The 20,694-nt window shown below is 32.5% G+C and overlaps 1 long non-coding RNA gene and 1 other non-coding gene across 2 annotated transcripts; both read left to right on the forward strand.

The window, feature by feature from the left end:
• The first annotated feature begins 9,975 nt into the window (after window positions 1-9,975).
• On the forward strand, window positions 9,976-10,968 carry LOC105771376 (uncharacterized). The gene is made up of 2 exons (XR_001126485.2): window positions 9,976-10,251; window positions 10,519-10,968. It is a non-coding gene; the product is annotated as an uncharacterized LOC105771376 (long non-coding RNA).
• Window positions 10,969-15,182: 4,214 nt separating this feature from the next.
• On the forward strand, window positions 15,183-15,289 carry LOC128042707 (small nucleolar RNA R71). The gene has a single exon (XR_008198220.1). It is a non-coding gene; the product is annotated as a small nucleolar RNA R71 (small nucleolar RNA).
• The last annotated feature ends 5,405 nt before the right edge of the window (window positions 15,290-20,694 follow it).

The following is a 20,694-nucleotide window of genomic DNA, read 5'->3' on the forward strand; positions in this document are numbered from 1 at the left end:
AGGGGGAACGGCCGACGGCGACGGAGGTAAAGCGACTGAGCACGGGGTCAGGGAAGGGAACGGCTGCAGCAGAGGTAACTGGGAGGGTTTTTTTTGGGAGGGGGTTACGTTAGGGTATTAGATTTTATTTTTTATTGTTTTTTAATTATTATTACAATTTTATATTTATTAACATTATTATTTTATTATTTACATTTTTTATTTTTATTGGGTTTTCTTGGGGTGGCCTGTTGGGTAATGGGTATTTGGGATTTTGGGTCTAATTTGGGCTTTTGAAGAGATTGGGTTTAAGTTTGGGTTAGTAAGGGCCATAGGATGTTGGGTTAATGGGTTTGGGTTATATTAAATATTATTTTATTTTATATGTGAAATTGGTTTTGTCAATTAAAATGGTCTGAGATTTCGAAATTGACCAAACTGAATTGAAAAAAAATCAAATTTGATCGGTTCAGTTGGTTTTCACTGACTTTTATTCACCCTTATCAATACCAAGAAAGTAAAAGTCAAAGAGAACTACACAACATAATTTCCCAAATCAAAATCCCTAAAAACTCAATGACCTAAGATTAAATCCTAAACTCTTCATTACTCACCTTATCCCCAATACCCCCCCCCCAAAAAAAAATCAATGCAGCCACAAAAACAACAACATTATGTAATACAATGATATGACATTGATAAATGCAAGATACCACTACCATTGCAAACGTCATAGTCCATACCGAAAAAGAGAAAATAAATCTGGAAAAGATTTTTTCTTTATCTGGAAAAGATCTTTTCTTTTTTGAAGAAGAAACACGCCATCAAGAAAAACCTAACCAAAAGTTGTCTGTGAGAGAGGGACAAATCCAAGGAAGATGTTTTGTAACGATATGCTCCAATGCAATACAAAGCCTAGGGGTGAACAATCGGTTGAGTTGGTCGGTTCGGTGCAAAAAAAACCCGAAAATTGACTTAACTGAATTCCCCTTTTTATGGAATCGAAGCCGATCCAATTTTGGGGGAAAACCCAAAAACCAACATGAGTCATTTTCGGTTGGTTAACCGATCGAACTGTGTTTAGTATGCTTTCTTTATCTGTGTTTGTGCAGCAACCATACATGCATGCCTCCAACAATTAACCATCAACCATATATATATAATACAAAAAAAGCCACTATTTTTAATCTTAATGTAGGGTGGTCATCAATGATGTATTTTATCAAACACTTTACTTAAAGGAAAAATAAAAAAGTAGAAAAAAAGATATATTGGAAAGTATTTTCCATAGCATTTTCTTTTAATTAATAAGTAAAAAACTATAAGAAAAGAAATAATAAATTCACCTAAAAATAAACAGACCTGTTTTGAATGAAGGAAATAACTTACATTTCTATAAGTAAAGGCAAAACCTTGATAAGAAGAAGACATTGATATACCTTGATAGGACTGGAAAGTTTGACTTTTGAAGGTTTTTTCGAAATGCAGACAAGAAAGGAAGACTTGGTAGGGCTGATGACCGATCGACAGAGATGACGAGGTAGAGATGAGGAGGAGAGGCAAAGACCGACTGACAGAATACAGAGGTGACGAGAGGCTGATGGGGACGGAGGTGGTCGAGGGGAACAGTTGCGCGCTGTAGCAAAGGTAAGGTTTTTCTTTTTTGGTTTTGGGAATTTGGGTTTTAGGATTAGAAAGTTAGAATTATTAGTTTTTATTGTTTAATATTTTTAATTAATATTACATTTTAAAATTTTATTAACGTTATTATTTTATAATTATTTGAGATTTTCATTAACATTTTTAATTTTTAATTATTATTAGATTTTTATTGGGATTGGGAAGTTGGAATTTTGGGTTTAATATGGGTTTGGATTGAGATTAGGTTTGAGTTTGGGTTGGTTGGTAAATGAGATACTGGGTTTGGGTTTAATTAAATATATTATATTATTATATGTAAAGTTAGTTTCGTTGGTTAAAATGGCTTTGAAATTCAAAATCGAAACTAAGCCGGCATTACACGAGTTAACCGCCTAATGCAACTAATCTAAATCCAAAATTGACCAAACCAAATTTGATTGGTTCGATCGGTTTCCACCAACTTTTGCTCACTCCTAAGTGGTACGTTTTTCAATGGTTGACTAGGTAAAATTATAGTTGTTGAAGAGTTTTGCGTAAAGAGATTTGAACCAATGATCTCTAAGATATAGAGGTCATTTGGTAAATATGACACTTTTCTATTTTTGACATCATGAGTTTAAACCTTTTATGTGAAAAGCTTTTCAATTACTATGATTTTGTTTGTTCAAGCATTATGATGCTTGTAACGATCATATTTTAGCCAGTGTCAAAAAATTAATTTTGGAATCCAATTTCATGAATCGAGTCCGTGAGATTATAATAGAAGGATTTATGAAATTAGTATGAAAATATATTAATGAATGATTGGTACATGTATGGATTAGGTGAAATTTATTAAATGTCATTCACTGAAGTTGTCAATTTTCAAGTTTGGAAAATTAGTCAACTTTCGATGACTTTTTGGATGGGATCCAGACATTTCTAGGTTGATATGTCTCATATCATTTGAATATCTATATCTTAGCTTCAAAACACACTTTGAATCACTCGATTTCGAGATCGGGAGCACAAGTTATGATTGTTTTAGTGAAGACTATGCAAATAAAATTTTTAGACGGGATTATTATGGGAAATTATGAGTTTCGAGCTTTAATTCAAGTTTAAATCATAATGAGTTCGATTTTTAAGCTTAATTTTTATTATATATGACCCAAACATTGTATTTATTAGGTTTTGTTATTTTATTTTTTTATTTATTCTGAATTTTATGATATTTTTAAGTATTTTAAGTTGTCTAGGAGTGTTATATTTCTTAGTCAACAATAAAGTTTAGTTTAAAACTACTTTTTTTGGTGAAAAATAAAACAAAAATACATCAAATCTATTGAGCAGAAGCTACGCTAGCTATATCTTGTTGAAAAAACTCCAAGACCTCACTAGGAGGTACATAAAAAATCTGTAGACTTGATTTCCATGCTAGACAGAGCTTAGCCATTCGGTTAGCAGCTAAAATTTTCCCCTTTGGCATATACCAGACCCACCACTGTCCTTTAGATCACATAGTTCTGTGAACCCTTCTAAGCACTATGACCCCTGAACCTTCAATCTCTTTATCGGTCAAAGCCTTAATCACTTCTAAGTTGCCAGTCTATATCGTGGCCCTTTTGTATCTTTTTCTTAATAGAATAATGAGTCCATCAAGAATACCCTAGAGTTCTGCCTCAGAGGGAGTACAATTGCCTAGAATTTTATTATACTTGAGAGTTTTATTTGGATATAATTAGTTAGCCTATATAAAAGCCATTTCATTACTTATTAGAAACATAATTGTCTTTCATTGATAAAAATTTATACTCTGAGAGTTAGTTTCTTCTGTGCAAGATTACTTTCTTGTGATGTTTAAAAGTAGTTTTCTTCTCGATTTTCTTCAAGGAGTCTTGCAAATTCATTCTTCATCCTTCAATTTTGCAATGATTATTTCTTGAAAGATTGATTAGAGCCATTAATTGAATTTGTCGGGGTTTATATCTCAAAGCGTTTTCAATTAGACACTTATCCATCTATTCGTCATATTCATTGGTTTATTCGATCCATTTTCCACTTTTATTTTATTTATTCATTTATTGTTTTGAATTTTTATTCTTTGTTATTAAATTTCTTAATTTAGTTATTTTTTTGTTTTCTTTTTTTTCCCTAAATTTGTTTGGTTTCTTTTTTTTAGGTCAGACCCAGATCTTTCTTTTTCAAGTCGAACAACTTGAACACGATCTTCTTTCGCTATATCTGTATCATTTGGTATCAAATTTGGGCATTTTTGAGTTGTTTCCTTGTGCTAAATAAAGTGTTTTACCGATTTCACTTAAACAATCTCTAAAAAAAGAAAGAAATTAAAAAATGTATTTTAATTTGGAAAAGTGTAATTAAATTGAGAAAATTATTAATTAAAGTTTAAGGATTAAATTGCAAAAGTGTAATCGCTATTGAATTTTAATTTGGAAAGTGCTTGAGGACTTGAATAACAATTAACCAAGGGACTTAATGGTTATTTAACCATTAATGTGATATGGATACCAAAAAGTGATGGTCATTCACTCACTTTTAATTAAGAAAGATAAATTATAAGATTAAACATTTTTAAGGTTAAAATTTAAGTTAATTAAGATTAATTAAAACCTTAATCTTAGTATAAATAGAAAAGTTGTAATAGCCTATTTTTCAGTAGTGCAGGAAATAGTGGTTTTGAGATCACAAGTCCAACAAGTGAGTTTGTAAATTTTATTATTTAATATTTACAAGTCAAGTACAATGTTATAGTGAATTTTGATTTGAAAAATTTTGATAATTGGTCGGTTAATGAAAGTACAAGTTGTTTGGCTCTAAATTAATGGTTTTGAAAAATGAGGTGTCGAGACCTCATTTTTTTAAACCGAGCTTGTAAATTTTTTTATTAAATATTTTCAAAGTTTTTATATAGGTGGATTGAAGTTTGGTCAGAAAAAATTAGTGATTTGATAGTTAATTTAGGTGCAAGGACTAAATCGTAAAAACTGTAAAAGTTAATCGTTTTATATTTTTGTTAGCTTAAATGCTTAATTAATAATTATTTAAAGTCTAAAGTAGCAATTTACCACCTCTTGAATGTGGGTGGATGGCTTGTTATTTTTTTAAAATTATATGCTATTTTAATGTTAAATTAGATTAAATGGTTAAGTAAAATATTATAAAACATTAAACAAAAAAAAAAGAGGGTAAAGACATTATCATCTTCCTTTCACCACCGATTATCCATGGAAGAGAAAACTTAAGCTTCAGCCAAGATTTGCATGGTATGTTATTGTAGTTCGCTTTTCATAAATTTTATATTTTTGAGATCGTTGCAACTAGGTCTAGATAACTCGTATTTCTGTTTTTAAAACTGTTAAAGATTTTAAAACTTGTCATTGATGAATTTTAGATGTTTTTTTTATATAGAAAATGGTAGATTTGGAAGCTACAAAATGTTTAAGGATTACTTGATAAAGTAATTTTGTTAATTTTGCATTTAGGGACTAAATTGTGAATATGTTAAAAGTGACACTTAATTCCTTTAAATTTGGATTTTGAGGGCTGTAGAAAGACATAATTGAAATTAGAATGAAAAGATGAAGCTCAATTGTGAAAGTTATACTTGTTTTGGTTTTAGGGACTAAATTGAATAAAATATAAAAGTTTAGGAAATTATGTAAAAATAAATTAAAAGATTATAAATATGAATTTTGGTGTTATCATGAGATTGGTATTGGTATTTTGAATTTTAACTATTACATTGATCAAGTTGTTGACTTAGGTGAAAAAGAAAAAACTATCGAATAGTATCTATTATCTAAAGCATTATCGCTTTGTTAGGTAAGTTCATAAGATATAATTTAAATTTATAATACTAATGTGTTATACATGTTTTAGTGATAACTATTGTTGTTGATTGGAATTGTGTTATAACATGAGATTAATCCTTATGAAATTAGTAAAAGTCTCGTATATGAGGTTACGGGTTACTGTCTATAGGTTCTGAGCTCTAGCATGTGTTGCAGACTCAAGAATATAGGTTAATTAAGCCCTAGCCAAACAATTTGTTGTGTAGGTTCAACCTTAATGGGTGACCAGGCACTATTATTCGATTTGTGTAGGTTCAACCCTTACAGGTGACCAGACACTATGATTCATTATTCGTGTAGGTTTAACCCAAACGGGTAACCGGGCACTATTACTTTCACCTGTGTACAAATTTCTTTTACGAAGTTTCATCGGGTATTATTGTGAATAAAAAGATATTTTGTGCCATTGAATGTTGACTAAGTTATGCATACGAATTGCATACAAGTGATAAGTTAAATTGAAATAAAATTGAGAACATTTGAGGTTATATACGTGGTTGATCAAAATCTTATAAATTGACGTTGTTGTTTGAATCTTGATAGATATATTTGAATTGCATAATGAATTGTATATTATGTTAAGTGATTAAGGTTAGTAAATGTTTATATTGTATGAGCTTCGTAAGTATTTTAAATACTTACTAGTATTACTACTTTTCTATAGATTTTTGGACGTCCGGAACGTGTCGATCAGATCAGCGAGAAGCTCACACCTACCATCTCTCGATTCGATAGACTTTTGATATTTCATTTTGGTTACTTGTGGCATGTACTTAGGTTGGATTATCTTGTGTAAGATAATGTGAAATTTGGAGTAATAACCTTCTATATATAAAGCTATGTTTGTGGTTGGTTATTGGATTTTTGGTATATGTCAAGTCTGGTAGTTTGAATGGCATTATACATATGTTTATGATGGTGGTATGAAATGGCTTTAGACTTTGGTCATGTTAAGTATATGCTTGTGTTTGGTCTGATTGAGTTGTGATATGAAATGTTTGAAACACGAATTGAGTTTATTTAATTGTTGGTTCTAATGAGGGCATATTGGTTGTATGTTAAAATGGTTAGGTCAATTGGTGTTTTGACTTGGAAATGCATGCTTTGGTGTTGGTTTGAATAGAACGAAATGACATTATAGGTCACTTGAAGGAGTGGTATGAAAACTTGCCCAAATAAGTTATTTTTGTTGCACACGGGCAACCACATGGTCGTGTGTCTCACATGGTTGGATGACACGGTTGTGTGTTCAACACAGTCAGGGTGGTTTTTAGTTCATAGATCACAATCTGCTATACGGCCTGGTGACACAGCCATGTCACCCTAGATTACACAACATCAAATTATTGCACAGTTTGGAAACACGATTGTGTGATAGCCCCACAAGACCTCAACCTTGTCACACAGCTTGAACACACGGCCGCGTGACCCCTGTTTTAACTTTTTATCTATTATTTTGTAAATGTTTCAGATTGGTCCCGATTTAGTTCGAACTTGTTTAAAGGCTTTTGTAAGATTGATTGAGCTTAATTTTGATTGTAATGCATGTTTAATATGAACTTAACTTGTACATTTTCATTTATTGAATGTTGTTGATACATATTGCATATAAATGTTTCGGTTTACTATTGTGACATCTTGTAACTCATGTCCAGCGACTGGATCAGGTATGGGGTGTTAAAAAAGTTGGCTGGAGAGATGAAAAAGATTCATATTTTCTTCTCCATTGAGCCGTCCCTAGCTTCAAGAAGGAAGAAAATTTCCTTTTGCTTCTTTTACATTTTGGTCTAAAATTGATGTTTTCTTAAAGAATTTTATATATTTTGTCCTTAGAACTTAAGCTAGAAAACCCATTTAGTAGATTATGAAATTATCAATGTGTATTATGTTACCATGAAAGAGTTTTGTTAAATTCAAGCTTTAAAATGATGAATATGTGATTGTTAAGCTTATATTTGGTTAAGATTGTATTAAAAGGTAGTGAAATTAGCTTAGAATTAAAGGTTTAGTTAACTTTGATATTAGAGACTAAATTGAAAGTTGTTAAGAAATTATGCTATTGATTAAAAGTAAAAGGTCCCTAATGAAAGAATATGAAATTTGATTTTGATCCAATGTTAAATATTGAAAAATATGAGCATATAAGATATAAGGACTAAAATGAATAAAATAAAAACTATGTTCAATTATGTATTTTTCATGTGATTGGGTGAAAACAAATACTATTTTTATAATTGAATTATCGTACATAGCTAAAGACGACACCAGGTTGTCTCGAGATAAAGGAAATGCGAGGGTCGTAGGCGAGTAGCTATCTCGGTTTGTGCTTTCATGATTTAAATTTAAAATATCATATATGGATTGTTGCAATAAGCTTAAATAAGGTATGAACTTACTTGTCTCATGAATAGGTAAGTATGAAATAGTTGATAACTTGTGAAAAATGTGATGATATGCAAATGATGATATGGAATTGTATGAATTGATTTGAGTATGATATGAATTTATATGTATTAAACTATGTTATGTGAACCTTATACACTAATAAAAATATTGGATACCCTATTAACATCTCGAGCAGAGTCGAGTATAGTTGACATGTCATAGGATTAGTATACAAGATTATATTTTGGTTTATACCGATGAGGCGCGGTGTGCATATTATACGTCAGATGTTCTAGTAAAGTGCTAGACATATTTATATACTTCGTCTTATACAGATGAGGTACAGAACGCATATTATACTTCAGATTTGATGAGGCACTAGGTGTTGGATATATTGGTGTTGTCGAAACCATTTTTTTATTTTTTTTGTAAAAGGAGTCGACTTTAATTTTGAAAACAGAAACGAACATAGGAGTCGCCACCAAGCTTTTTTTATTTAGGTGTGATCGGGTCACCTCGTGATGTAACCATTTTAATAAAATTTTAAATTTACTAAAACGATCATTTTTGGTCTACAAAATCCAGAAAACGGGTTCAGGAGTCGATTACGCACTAGGAAGGGTTAGCACTCTTGACGCGCCCAAAATTGGTACCTAGTTGATTACTTAATGTCTTAATGCTAAAAGTTAAAAATTTGAAAGGAAATTTAAGATACGATCCCTTTTTTATTAATGTTATTAAAAACGCTTGAATAAATCGAAAAGGAAGTTAAAGACCTACTTGTCTCGAGGTAATGAAATGTCACGTCCCGTAAGTTAGGACATGATATTTGGGAACCTTAGAGAATAAGCTTGCTTTTGATTTTTTATTGAAATTTCGTATATTTTGAAATTTAAAAGGATATTTTGCTACTTAGGTTTAACGAGAAAATTGAAACTGCGTAAGTTAGGGTACAATTTCTTGAATCTCCCAAAACACGAAACATTGCCTTATTTTAAAACTTTTCCATTTTTGAATAATAGCGAATACAATACTTGAGCGAGGTTGCATTTATTTTATTTGTGATAAAATAAAACGGTTTATTATGGGTATGTACAAATCAAACATAACTTTTGAAGTGATGAAATGAAATGAAACTATAATATAGAACATGATATGACAATTTACGAATAAAGTATCATGTTAATGAATGGCAATAATGCGAAACAGATAAACTAATTACAACGTACATAATGATAATAATCACACCACATGCAACAATTTAACATGCCAATATTAACAATCCAAGTACGAAACGAAATAATAGAGAACAATTTTATATAACTAATAGTATAAAACAAGTGATTTATAAGATTAGTTTGGAATGAATGGTAAAATATCTCAAACAAACAATATATAAAACTTAGAATGAAAGAGAAAACTAAGATAGTTAAAAATACAAAACAAACAATACTCTTTCTTTATTAAAATATATGTATAAAAATTTAAAAGACAATGTATATATTTATGGTAATTTAAAACAAATAATGTAAATAAAACTTAAGTAAATATTAGGTAAGGCATAAAATATTAATATATGTAAAACTTAAAATAAATAATAAAAGAAGAGCCCCCCATTTTTTAAAAAGAATAAATTAATTATTTTTTAAAAAAAATGAATAGTAAATTAATTAAATGGAATAAGGATGAAATTAAAATCGGGCCCAAAATCAAGGGCTTAATTCGCAAATAACTAAAAATAGGGTTGCCAAGGGACTGAAATGAAACGCTTCTACAGCGCGAGGGACTTTCAGGGAAATATTTCCCAGTCCTAAAGCGCGGCGTTTAACCGAGGGACTGCACATGGCCTAAGGACCAGATTGAAACAGAAATAAAATTTCGTGGCCAAAATAAAAAAAACTAACAAAGGATCAGATTGCGCTATGTTGTAATAGCGGAGGGACCGCGTGCGTAAAAAACCCTTCAAATCAGAAAACACGCGGATCTTATCAAGGCGGGTCGGGTATTCGGGTCCTAAATAAAACGGCGTCGTTTTGGCCACTGATGCTAAGGTCCAAAACGGCGCCGTATTGACCCCATATAAATAGCAAGAAAAACACACAAAAAAAACATTTCACCCTTTATTTTCAAAAAAAAAAACTGAGGGTCTCTCAAACTCTCTCAACCCGTGAGAAATAAACAAAGGGGGCCTTCTTTGGCTTTTGTCGCGCTGTCTCGTGGTCGGCAGTCGGCGTCAGGAAAGAAAGGCCTTTTAGCCCTCGTTGCGGTATCCTTGAGAGCCAAGCTCTCTCAACCCGTGAGAAATAAACAAAGGGGAGACCATCGACCCTTTTTGACCCGAATCGGGTGACGGAGGAGAGACCCTCCGACGGCGCAGCCACGACCATCTCCGGTGAGTTCCTTTTTCCCCTTTTTGTTCTTTAATACTTAATACGTAAAAAAAAAAGATAGAAAAAGAGAATCAAACCAGCAAGGAAAAAAAAGTCACCTTTTTAAATCTGTTTTGATTTTTTTGTTTATATTAATGTTCGTAAAAAAATACAAGTTACAGATTAGGGCTTTTATAGCCAGATTACAAACTCCTTAATCATTATTTTTTTCGTTTTTCTATTTGTTTATTGTTTTTGTTTCTGTTGTTGCGTGTGGTTTTCTCTTGCAGGTGGTCTGACGCGCATGGAGGAGGCTATGGTGGTGGTGGCGTGCGATGTGCGGATGGGACGTGCGACGAACGGCGGCAACAGCAAGGCCAGAAGACCTTGGTGCGGCGCACCTAAGGTTTTTTGTTTATTGACTTTTGTTGGGCTAGGGTTAAATCTGATTTGGGCTAGGACTTAGGGCTTGATTGGGTTCAATTTGGGTTCTAATTTTGGACTATTGAATTGTTAATGGACTGTTATATTTTTAGGTTTGGTTTATTTAGTACGGGCCCGGGCTAATTGGGCCTGCTACAGGTGTGATGATTGAATGATCCATATATCCATCTTGATTCCATGTTCGGTTAATAGGGATTATGAAAACATGTAATTCACTTATCGACATTAGATATTGAAATTATACAATTGTAACTTGATGTTTAAGCAATAAATGATGGCATATGAATTGATTATTATGAGCCCTAAGGGTCGATTCAGTTATATAATTGACCGCCTCCTGATGTACTAACATCGAAAGTGAGAATACTGCAACTACAAACAAGAACTAAGGCAATGTTTGCAAGTATACGGGGCAGGCCGTAATATAGAAGTTACAACGGAACATAGAAGTATTTTGAGGATCGTACCCAAAGGAGGCTTGATTAAATTAACACTAACTTCTATGCTAATAGGTCTAAATAGTACTTAATCCTAATTATATTATTATTCATAAAAGAAGTGAAAATAAGAACAATGCAAAGAATATATAATATCGAGAGGAACAAATTATAGATTTCTCAGATTCTAAAGGCAGAAGACTTACTCACTTCAGTATTCATAGTTAATTTCTATTTCGGGTTCTATTCAATCAGCTAGTCATTAATCTAGCAGGGCCTCTCGGCCTTTTACTAATCTAATGAGTCGGCAAACGCTACTTATCTCTCGATGTCACAGGTTAGACCAGGTTAGGTTAAGGGGTGCCCAGTAGACTTCTCCTCTTAGATTGCTCTCTACTTAGATAACTTCTTAGGGTCATCAATCCTAGGGTTTATGTTCTCTTTTCCCAAACCAATTGATCCACTAAGAAATCCTTAAATAATTGTTAACTATTACCACATCTGCTTGTTAATCTCCTCAGGATTTTAGTTACACATAGATCTATCAAACATCATCATAGTTTTTAATTGAAACATATACATATTGCAAAACAAGTAAAGAGAAATAAAAAGATTCTGAAGATCGTATTGGTGACTTGAAGTGCAATCCTTGACAGAATCTAAGTGATCCACAGTTTGAATCAATTGAATGAATAAAACAAGAACAAAAATAAAAAAATAAAACTAAGACCCTAAAAACTAAGAATAGAAGTAAAAAATGGAAGGAAAAAAAATCCCTTAAACAGTTATGAGTAATGGTATTTATAGGATCAAGGCTAGCTACCTCATTTTGACCTAATACGACTGACTAAACATCATTAAGTTGAGTTGTACAGATGAAAACACCTTTCCCCTTTAAGTGGCCTTGTCACAATTGTGTTGCAATACCCTCACACGACACTGACGACGGTTTGCTCTTTTGGTTTTCATTCAGGGTTGTGTTGCGACATTGACTGCCACCAGATGTGCAGAAATCTAGGTTGGAAATATTGCAATAAATAAATATATAATTAAACAATAGTGTTTGCAAGTGTACATGTCAAATTGTAATATAGTAAAGAATGTTACAATGAAACACTCCGGGAATCATTCCGAGGATTGTACCCAAGGGAGGTTGAATTAAATGTAACTTAATTTTCTATACTAGTAGTATTAATTTAAAATTATATTATGAAAAACTAAATTAAAATGAATTAATTAAACTAATATAAAAGTATCTAAAAGAAAAATGACCAATTAACAATCAAAATAAAATCTAAAAAAGAGGTAGGAGATTAACCCACTTCAGTGTTCCTAATTAAATTTAGAACTCAGGTTTTATTAAGTTAGCTATTAATTAACCAGTTATTACCTCTTGGGCTCTAACTAATTAACTAATCAACCAATACACACTTACCTCTTGGCTTCACTTTCTTGACCGGGATAAATTATGATTTTCTCGGTAAACTTATCTCTCGATCTCGTTTATCCTAAATTACTTCATAAGAGAATCACTTTCTAGGGTTTAATCGCACATAATTTAAACCAACAAACTTAGATTTAAACCTTAATTTATTTGTTAATTAATCACACATTCGTTCGTTAATCTCCCTAAGGAAATTAGCTATTCATGGATCTAGATGCAATAATCCCCAAACTCATATTAAACATACAAAGCAGTAAATTAAATAAAACAAGGGAATAGGAAAATAAATCCGTTTTGATATCAATTCGTTCTAGGAAGCAGAATTTCCTTTAACAGTCACAAAGATCACTCCAATTGCAATTGGAATCCACAAAGAAATAACGAAAAATTTCTAAACCAAAAGCTTGGATCGGAATCAAATCAAAGTTAAACAAGAACATAAGTTGTCTAAAGGACTAAATTGAAATAAAATAAAAACTAAACTAAAACCCTAAAACTAACTAAGTGGCTCACTTGGCCTAGCCTCTTAAAATGAGGCTAAACATGCCTATTTAGAAAGTTTATGATCTAACCTAATTAGGGTTGCCAAACAACCAAAAAATCTGATTATAGTTCATTGTGTGGACAAAAATACCCATGCTTAATTTTCCTAATCTTTACCCAGTGTCACGACACCACAGGACTAGTGTCGTGACGTTGAAGTCATCTTTCGTCTTCTAAGCCTGAAAACAGTGTCCTAAACACTAAATAGAGCCATTAAATCATCCCTAGGCCTGTAGTGGCCCATTAGATCATAACATAACTCAAAATTGCGTAAAAATGCTTATTTTTCATCTATTAAACATAAATCAATAAAAACCAAAAACATATAAAAATACTAGAAACAAACTCGTTAAGTGCCAGAAAGACATTAATTTGCCACAACGAATTGTGGCAGATCAAACTCCCCTACACTTAAGTTGTTTTTTGTCCTCAAGAAACAAAATAAAAACACACACAAACAAGAAAAATAAAACAACCAAACAGTGCTTGAGCATGTCATATACAAAGACTAGTTTAGAGCTATGTACACAGAACATTGTGAATAAATACGTAACTCTAACACGATATTCAATTTACTCCTTACCTTCAATATCACAAACATTTGTTCATAAAATTACAAAGGAAACAAATTGAAGAATGTAAGCACATTGATCCGCCGAAATAGGTACAAAAAATTTACATTCATGCTCAAAGAATACAAGTAACTAGAAATGTCAAAATTTAGCTAATCTTCATCCACGAATAGTATCACCTAGGTCATCCAGGTCTTTTTGGCTTGTAACGTTCTACAACTTAGGTTGATTTGGAATTAAAGGATAGACACAACAAAATGATTTAAGCATGAAAATAGTTTGGAAAATTATATTGACCCCGATACTTTCCCGATTAACCCCTTTAGTTCACCACTTTATATCCCCTTCTCTCACCTACCTTTTCTCTCTGATTCCTAAGGTATAGTACAATATTAGTGAATACAATCGTCTTAGCGAGCTATTTGTGCAAAACAATGAGGAAATTTTCTTTTCTTTCTTTTTCACTCACTTTGCTTTTCTATTTTCTCGAGAACTTGTCGCTTGGCTATTTTAGTCTTTTCAAACTTTTTCTTTTGATAATTTTTTTCTATTTTTCTATTTACGCACAAGTTTTCAAGACTTTTATACTCACCATACTATATTATCCCTTGGGTTCACTTTTATTTTCCTTTTATTTTGAAAACTACCTTGTCGTCTCTACCTAACCCTTAATATCAATGGCCTGAAGTCTAAGTTCATGCAAGGACGATGAAAATAGGATCAAGAGATTATATTTAAGGCTTAGGGCTTCCATTGCGGTTTATCAAGAAATAGAGTTTTAGGCTAAAAAAATAGGGTATTAGGGATTTTAAATCAAGGTCGGCATTTTAGATCAAAATTTTTCTGCCAAACAATGCCTTAGGTCATCCCTAATTTTATCAATTCATGGATTACAATTAACTAAATATTAACACTCTAACACTTATTATTCAAACAAACACATATGCTTTTTATGTACCTATTTGTCATTTGGTATACCTAACACACTATCACCTATTCACAGTTAACAGAATGAACTAATTAGTTTAATATTAAACAACCTAAAGTCGATTGCCATCGACTTATATTTACAATTCAAACACAGAATCCTATTTACATGTTTCTATCCAATCACTTGTATGCTACAAGCTGACGCACAAACAAACACACAAAACAAAAATTAACGAAAACAACTAATAAAAACATAAGAAATTAGAATTTTTTTGAAAATTTATGAAAATTTCTATGTTACCTTACACTTTATTTGGCACATTGTCCCTAATGTGCGCCTAATAGATAAGAGAAGAAACTACCTATTTTAAGCGTTGGCGTTCCTCAAATGTTTGCTATTCTACCAGTACCAACTCTTCATTGTAGTGGGGTACTGATAATCATTATTGGCTATTCTTTCCAGAATTTCATATGCTTCATTGTAGGATTTGTCAAGCAACGTCCCATTAGCAAATGCATCCACTATAATTCATGTATGAACATTTAATCCATTGTAGAAAATTTCCATTTTTGTCCAATGTTGAGAACCATGCATCGGGCATTTTCTAATTAAATCCTTAAAATGCTTCCATGCTTTGTATTATGTCTCATCTTCAGATTTCCTGAACGATGTAATGTCATTCCTCAGCTTGACATTCATGTTGGGAGGATTGTACCTAAGCAAAAATATATGACACAGTTCATTCCAAGACGCCACCATACCTGATGGTAATGCATTCAACCATGATCTAGCATGATCTCGCAATGAATAAGGGTATAATTTTAATCTGAGGGCATCTTCAGGAATAGCCTGCTGCCTGAATGAGTTACAGACTTCAAGAAAAAGTCTCAAGTGCAATCTGGGATCTTTAGTTGTTAAACTACTAAACTGCCCTACCATCTGCAGCATCTGAAACATTACTGGTTTTAATTCAAAGTGTTGAGCTTGAATATGTGGCCTAACAATTCCTGGACTTAGATCACCCAAAGTAGGCACTACATGTTCTCTGATGGGTCTATCTCTGTCATCTAAGATTCGAGGAATATCAGCATTCCTTTCATTCTAGAGTACATGATATTCTCTGAATGGATCATTTATAATCCTCTTCATTTCTCTTAATGCTTTCCTCCTTCACCTTACTGTCCTTTCAATCTTAGGATCAAAAAAGTATTTTGTATCCTCTTGAATACTTCTTCTCATGCACTAGTACAAAACCTGAAAAATCAAATAAAATACTAATTAACTATTCTAACAAAAATTACAAGAATAATAACAAATCAACTTTTCACCAATGTTGTCGATCCCCGGCAATGGCACCAAAAACTTGTTGCGTGTAAATACCTAATGCAATTGTGCAAGTGTACACATCATTCAAGTAATAAAGTGATAAGTAAGTATCATATCCAAAAGGATCTAAAATTGGTATGAGATTGATTAAGTTATTATAATCCTATTAACTATACTAAATAGAAGGAAATACTCTTAAATTGAATAAGATGTAAAATGAATTAATGTAATTTAATGCTAAAAGCAAAGAATTGATATGGAAAATAAAATGTTGTGGCAAATTATAGAGAAAAGCAAGAGTAATTCTGTTGTTAAATGAATATGGCTGGAATTATTCAGGTGAAATCCTCATATCAAAATAATGTCATGGCAAAATATTGTCTAATTGATTGCTTAGAGAGTTACTACTGTAACCTGCCTCTTTCAATAGCTAGGTTTAAAGCTTAAAATCTAAGTTATTGTATGTCTATAGAACTCTGGATTAATAACTGCAATGAACGTTCTTCTCTGCACAACTCGCAACATCTATGTCTAGAGTGCTACGAATATTTTGTCGAATATTCGCTTGCATAAAAATATTATAGATCCAGTATATTTAACCTTTTCAGAATTAAAAATACATCTATGAACACAACATACAATCAACTATGTCTAGAGCTTGCATGCATGTATTTAAAATATGCATAAACGAATGAAAAAAGATACAAGCAATCTCAAATCATGAAAATTAAAGATGATAAACATCTACCCAAATAACTCCAACCTAGAAAAAATTTAGTTCATGGGTGGAAAAGTAAACACCAAAATTAAATCATTCATCAACATTTAAAGAAGTTTCAATAACAGAAATCAGGAAAACTAAAGGCATAACTGCAGGATTTCTCGCCACACTCTAGATTCTCTTTTATCTTCCAATCGTATGTGAATCCAGGATAGATGTCTCTTTCCCTTCTACACGTCTATATTCTGCTCTCTGTAGCTGCTACCCTTTATTTCTCTGGAATTATCCAATGGAGTTTTTCTCTATGCAGAGAGAGGATTGTTGTAACTAGTCTCTTTCTCACACAAATTCTCCTCATTTTTTCTTCTTCTCTCTTCTTTTTTTATTAGGTAGATTCGTCTCACCTCAGCACACTTTTTTCATTTTTCTTTTCAGGTTGGATTTTTTGGTACATTCACAACTGGCTAAGAATGATGTGGATAAAGTGCTGAGTCATCTTCTCGATATTACCATGGCAAATCTGTTGGCAATCAATTTCACTATTTGCTACGATAATATTTCACTTCCTTTATTTTCCATCTCCATTTTCTTGCTCTTCTTACACCTGTATTCACACAAAACCACACATTTCCTCCCCAAGTGATAAAAGTAACAAATAATGACCATTATACCACAATCCAAGGTTTATTATGCAATGTTCTAAAAATATCCTAAAAATGAAAATGTATTCACTTAATTATAACTAATTAATTCTATTTAGAGGCCTTAAATATAACTCTTTTCAAGAGTTATCACTTATGCACACTTCTCGACGTTGCAAGATACAATAAAACAAAATAACTTAAAATGCATTAAGGTTAGACACATTTAAAGCTGGTGAGATTAGTGTATAGATAAACTGCATCCATATTTTGGAAACCAAGAACATGATTGCTTATTGAACAATAATGGGATGTTGGTGTTCGATTGGTATTTCCAAACGTCTCTCCCCTCGGTTAAGTAAGTAATAATCTCATCCATATTTATGTCTCTGAAATGATTAATATCTAATGCATCTAAAGCATTAGAGACATAGTATGGGGCATTAGAAAAGTTGTAAATTTTTTGGGGAGTACACATGAGCTTTTTGCCTCAGATGATCGCATAAGGGTGCACATTGTGCTATGCTTTATTCTTTTCTCGCTCTTTTAACAAGGCATAAAACTCGTACACTACAGAGTCAATTGCTGACTCTTTTTATGTGAGAGAAAAGTCGGTCGAATGGTTCACACGAATCAAGTCCCAAATTTCATCGTTCAAGTCGAACGACTGGTCAAACCCGCGTTCTTGAATGAAAATCTTCCTTTGGAGTTCCAAGAAGTATTTTTCAACTTCTTGGCTTCGAAATTGGGTAGAATTAAATTCTCCTGATTCGCCCAATTGCGAGGTGGGGAAAACTTTTCTCGGGGCCGTTTGAATGTAATATGAAAATATACTCCGAAAATAAACTAATACGATGAAATAAAAAAATAAAGCACAAAAGTTAAAAACATTTTACTGAGATTGTTGGTTGATGAGGCGGCTGACAATAGAGGTGAGCAGTAGAGAGGCGACAATAATGGCGTGGCAGGAACAAAGGAACTCGCGAAAAAAATGTCAAAAGCTTAAAACAATGATGGAAGGGAGGTGATTAACTACTGTTAGAAGGGCTTAGGGGATGTTTAGGATTAGTTTAACATTAAAAATTATGTTAAAAATAGGTTGAGAAATATATAAGGCCGTATGGGTCGTGTAAAAAACCGGTTAAAAATTGAAGAGATTGTAACACCCTCTACTTGACCCGAATCACCGGATTCAATACAAGAGCATTTAGCAGAGATTTTACAACTGGCATAAAATTTTTCTAATATATATATTTCTTATTTCTTTTGTACTATTCTTAAAATAGATATTTGATGATTACATCAAAGTTTGAAAAACATATGACGTTACAGCTTGAAACTAACTCTTTATGGCGTAGAGTACTATACACCATACTCTTATAGTGCGCTTTGTATGCATAATTTTGCCACTTGAATTGCTACATTGGCACAATCCTGGCTTGGTCCCTTCTGGCGTACCTACTCTTAAGGTGAAACTTGAAACATAAACAAACATTTGTAAGTTCAAATGAAATTAGTGAGTTTTAACTCAAATCACCTTGCAACATTTGTTGTTTAATTCCTCATCTTGAAAGATTCTGGATTTCCTTTCTAACTTTGGTGAGTACTTCCTTAATATCGGGTGTATGTATATACGCCAACTTCCATACTCAAACATCCTACATGCAATTCACTAATTGAGCAGATTCTAGTCTTGAACACTCAATACAGATCTCATTCCTTTTCAAAAAACGAATACACTTCTTAGAAAGGTATCCATACAAAACCTAACTTCGACGGATTCTCACTCAGTCAGATGTTGAATACCTCCCCCATGATGGGGTACTCATAGATACTATTCTTGGTTGATACTAATACTAACTGATCTTTTAAGACAAGCTTCATACAAATCTTACATTTGGTGGATTCTCATAATGAATTGGCAGCTATTAGATTACTAGTCAGATCATGTCTTATATCAACCCAGATCATAACTTATTCTGATGGGTGAAGTCTTCTAAGTCATCTAGTGGAATCCCAGACAACCATATTACATATAATGAGAACACTCTGATTTGATGGACAATTTATACTTCAGATAACCTTTTTATCTATAATGTGAAACACTCAGATTTGGCAGATACCAGATAATTCAAATTGCTTCCTTACATAGAGTAAACAAATTCAAATCTGACAAACTCTTAGACTACTCATAATTACGAATATACCAAATTACTTGTACTGACAGACTACTATGGTTGATTCACCCTTTAGAAACACTATTGAGACTCTTTCAGAAATTGCTTTTAAGTCATACTCAATTTTATCACAAGGCTATCCAAATAGAGATGTTTTCAAACTTATCCAAATCTATACCACAGATTTATCTAGCAAATGAGTCTCTAAACTTACCCTGATTTCACCACAAAGGCATTACACCCAAAATAAGGCATGAATAAGAGTGACTTGCAAAGGATCTTCCCCCTTTCTCCAGTTAAAGGAAAAAAAACCAGGGCATTCCATCCATCACCCTCTTCAGATCTATCATATTGAAAACTCAAAATAGGATTCGCGATTTTAGAGGTTGGATAACGCGATACCCTTGCCCTAGATGTCGTTCTCGCTCATTTTCGACCTCTGACATGTCCCTACTGCACTCAAACACATGTTAGACCTCCCAATGGCACTATCTGCCAATTTGGGAAAAAATAGACAAAATGAAGACATTTTCACTTATTACCCGAAAATATGAAAATAAAAAAAATGCTAAAAACTCTATTTTGCTCGAGAAAAAGATCATCAAGTGCGTCAATCCTAATTTGCCACGTTGATTTGTGGCAGATCAAGTAACATTTAAATTTAAAAATAGAACCAAAGAGTAATACTGAAGGAAGAAGAAAACGTCCTGACAAACCCTTCTCACATATATATACTCTCTAGTCCTACTTCGTGGAACTTAACAAGTATCACTTAATTCAAAATTTGTCCTTCTTAATGGCCTATAGATTCTGAGAGAAAATTAAATGAAAATCCAGCATAATGGATATTAGACCAGCCTAACCAGATCACTTTACAATCCAACTAGCACAATATTCAAACAAATTAGGCATACTAAACATTTGGCGGTAACTTTTACCTGACCGAACTTCGCTTGATATGTCCTTCTCTTAGATAACAGAATAACCTAATACCTTTATTTACTCAATGGCGGGTACTATATGCCACGTTTCAATTCGCCAGAAAACTTAACATGGTGGATTACACTACGCCAAACAAATAACTTCACAACTACATGCCTCATTCTTAGATCCGCTAGACTTGGGGTGTGACAAGTACTAATTTGTAATATTTCTGATTTGTATAGGCTAACCATGAGCATAGACTTTATCCTGCGAATTGGTATAATCCATGCTTTAGTTGTTTTCTTG

Source organism: Gossypium raimondii, chromosome 7, assembly GCF_025698545.1.
Source record: "Gossypium raimondii isolate GPD5lz chromosome 7, ASM2569854v1, whole genome shotgun sequence".
NCBI classification, from domain to species: Eukaryota; Viridiplantae; Streptophyta; class Magnoliopsida; order Malvales; family Malvaceae; genus Gossypium; species Gossypium raimondii.